This window comes from Dromiciops gliroides, chromosome 6 (genome assembly GCF_019393635.1).
Source record: "Dromiciops gliroides isolate mDroGli1 chromosome 6, mDroGli1.pri, whole genome shotgun sequence".
NCBI lineage: Eukaryota > Metazoa > Chordata > Mammalia > Microbiotheria > Microbiotheriidae > Dromiciops > Dromiciops gliroides.
The window spans coordinates 223,994,673-223,998,139 of record NC_057866.1 but is presented as its reverse complement, the minus strand read 5'-3'; the positions used below and the strand labels follow the sequence as shown (position 1 = coordinate 223,998,139).

General features: G+C 35.7%; 1 non-coding gene across 1 annotated transcript; it reads left to right on the top strand.

The window, feature by feature from the left end:
* Positions 1–701: 701 nt before the first annotated feature.
* LOC122733173 lies at positions 702–829 on the top strand. The gene has a single exon (XR_006353764.1). It is a non-coding gene; the product is annotated as a U6atac minor spliceosomal RNA (small nuclear RNA).
* The last annotated feature ends 2,638 nt before the right edge of the window (positions 830–3,467 follow it).

The window sequence follows — 3,467 nt, the reverse complement described above, 5'->3', positions numbered from 1 at the left end:
CTCTCTCTCTCTGTCTCTCTCTCTCTCTCTCTCTCTCTCTCTCTCTCTCTCTCTCTCTCTCTCTCTGTGTCTCTCTCTCTCTCTCTGTCTCTCTCTGTCTCTCTCTGTCTCTCTCTGTCTCTGTCTCTGTCTGTCTGTCTGTCTGTCTGTCTGTCTCTCTCTCTCTCTCGATATGCTGTCTGCTCTTAGGACAGTGAAGGTTTTGTAGGTCTTCTGAATTCTCCTTGAGACCATGTGTTTTCTCTGAGAGACAGCATAGGTCTTTGGCCGCAAAGCTGATGTAATAACATTTAATTTATAAAACCAGTTTTAGTTAATGTTTAAAAACAAGACCTTGAAGACCTCTACTGAGATGTGTAACTATGGAAGGCATAACTTCTAATTAATAAATGTAATTGGAAAATTAGAACCCCACCATTTCTTTTTATGTTATCCTTTACTGTCTATTACTTATATATATTTACATAATGGTATATTTTAATATATTGACTAATTTAATTTTTACTAATTTACATAATAAACACACTATATTTACATTTACACTCTGCCACTAATAAGGAGGCAGAAAAAATTGTATAAAGTATGTTTCAAGGGAGTACTAAACTCATCTGTAACATGACATTATTATTATTAATTTGAATTATTTTAGACATTTGACTCTGGTTTTCAGGATATGTAGTCAAATAAAAATCAGTACTATGGTGTTGTATGAAAGGAGAGAAGGTTAGCACTCCCCTTGATAAGGATGGAAGAGGTCCTAGTGGCCTTTACAACAAATATACAGTTAAGGCATTGCCACCTATTCTGTGACATCTAACTATGTTTTTTATCTTTACATGTAATGGAAAAAATAAATAAATAAAATTAAAAAAAATCATTACTATGGCATGTTTTTTCAAACATAAACAAAATTCCAATATTCTCCATGATGCTTATTGGTTAATCTGTTAATGAATTATTAATTCTATAAGTTTTTACTGAATACCTACAACATATTCAGTAGTATCCTGGGCACTAAGGATACAGAGACAAAAAGCAAACAAACAAACAAAAAACCTTAGTTCTATTCTCAAGAACTTTATATACTTCTGGAATGTATGCCATATTTATATAGATGATTAAGAATAAAATAAGTTGATCACAGTTCTTTCCTCTCCCTGCAGCAACTAGTAGGTTCAGGAAAGATTTTGTCTAGGAGATGGCATTTGAGTTGAGCCCTGCAGGAAACTAAGATTTCTTTTTTCTTTTCTTTTTCTTTTTTCTTTTTTTTTTTTTGAGGGGCAGTGGGGGTTAAGTGACTTGCCCAGGGTCACACAGCTAGTGTCCAGTGTCTGAGGCCGGATTTGAACTCAGATACTCCTGAATCCAGGGCCGGTGCTTTATCCACTGCGCCATCTAGCTGCCCCAGGAAACTAAAATTTCTAAGAGGCAAAAATGAATAGCAAATTCCTTCTAGGCATTGGGGGACAAGCTGTTCAAAGATTCAGAGGCAGGAAATGGAGTTCCTGATTCAGGGACTGGCAAATTCTCTGATCCACATTCAAGAGTGTGAATCAAGGACTTGCTTGTGATTTCTCTTGTCTTTGGAATAGATAGATAAGGTAAGATTAAAAGGAAAGAAGCCTTTTATGATTTAAGTTTTCTAGCACCTCTACTCATTGAGTCCTTTCAAGCAGTTTAGATGGTCCCTCCATTATATGGTCTTTTCTGATCTCCCCAATAGTTATTAGTGCTCCCCCCCATCCCCCAAATAAATCACTTTGTATTTACTCTCTGTTTTGTACATGCATCTCTCTACATGTTATTTCCCTTTAGTAGAATATCAACTCTTTGAGGGCAGGGACCATTTTATGAATATCTTTGCATGCCCAACACAGGCACAAGGACTGGTACTTAGTAAACACTCCCTAAATTCTTGTTGAATTAGGTTGGTTTGGATTGACCTGATTTTAGAGAGTTCCCTTTATTATTATCCACAACTGTTCTTAAATGTTTATAAGTATTCACAAAGGTTAACGAACTAAATACCAGTGGTATTTAAAAGATATTTCAGGAACAATCTACTTGTCTTCCTGACTACAACACTATCAAAGAATTTCAGTGACAACTTAATTTAACCATTAATTTCTCTCTGAGTCTAGAATAAGACAGTGAGTTAGAGTCTCCTCATTGGTATAGTTGATTTTTGTAAAGTTTTGCCTTCCAACAAGCGTTTTAAAATCTATACACGTATAATAGGACATGGTGTTTGCCAGCACCTTTTTTCTTTTTTTTTTTTTTTCAGGGCAATGGGGGTTAAGTGACTTGCCCAGGGTCACATAGCTAGTAAGTTTCTGAGGCTGGGTTTGAACTCAGGTCCTCCTGCATCCAAGGCTGGTGCCTTATCCACTGTGTCACCTAGCTGCCCCCAGCACCTTTTTTCAATGGTGAATAAATTTGAAGTCCTGAGCCAAGCCTATTATTTCACTTGGATCTTTCTTCCTTCGAGTCTCCTCTCCTCCCCTTGGGTGTCTCCTACTCCAAAATGCTTAATGTTTGCACATTGCAGGTCACATTTTTTATGTACGTATGAAGCAGGCACCGTACTAAAAACTGGATATGTGAAAAAAGACAACAACATTCCAGGATACCACCTTCTAATGGGGGAGAAGGCCTATCTATCTATCTATCTAACATCTATCTTTCTATCTTTCACTTATCATCTATCTATTGATATAGGTAGCTATATAGAGAGATATATGTGTGTGATATGCCATATATATATGTGTGTGCCATATATATGACTATATATTATATGTAATATATAGTCTATAGGGTTTTACTGAACCCCTACAACATACTCAGTAGTACCCTAGGTACTGAGGGTACAAGGATAAGGGTATCTCCAGATCTATGTGTTTATCTTTATCTTAATATATCTATCTCTATCTACATCCCACATCCAAATCTAAGTATATATAGGATATATACAGTATACATAGAAAGTAGTCTCAGAGTAGAAGCTACTAGCAAGGCCTTCTCAAGAGAGTAGGATTTGACTCAGGGTCCTGAAGGAATCCTGGGAAAATAACAAGCAGATATGAAAAGGAAAAGGAAATAAATATTGCCTGCCCAAAAGGTATAATACAACCAAACTTGCATTGGAAAAAAAATCTGACCCTCTATAGAAAAAGAATATATAAAATCATATGATGAGCCACATGGTATATTAAGATACACATATTTCTGGGATTTATTTATTAATTTTATTTACATTTTATTTATTTATTTCAAATCAAAAATAAAAATGAGAGCAGAAGGTGGGTGAAATAAATGTCATGGAACTTCAACCTTACATTGACTGGAATCTGATTATGAAAGCGAACTGTTTCATGCAAAAGTCATAGAACAAATGTATTCCTAAACATGTAGAAGAGGGAAGACATCATCCGTAGATGTGTCAGGACTCAAAGATGAATCACAAAATT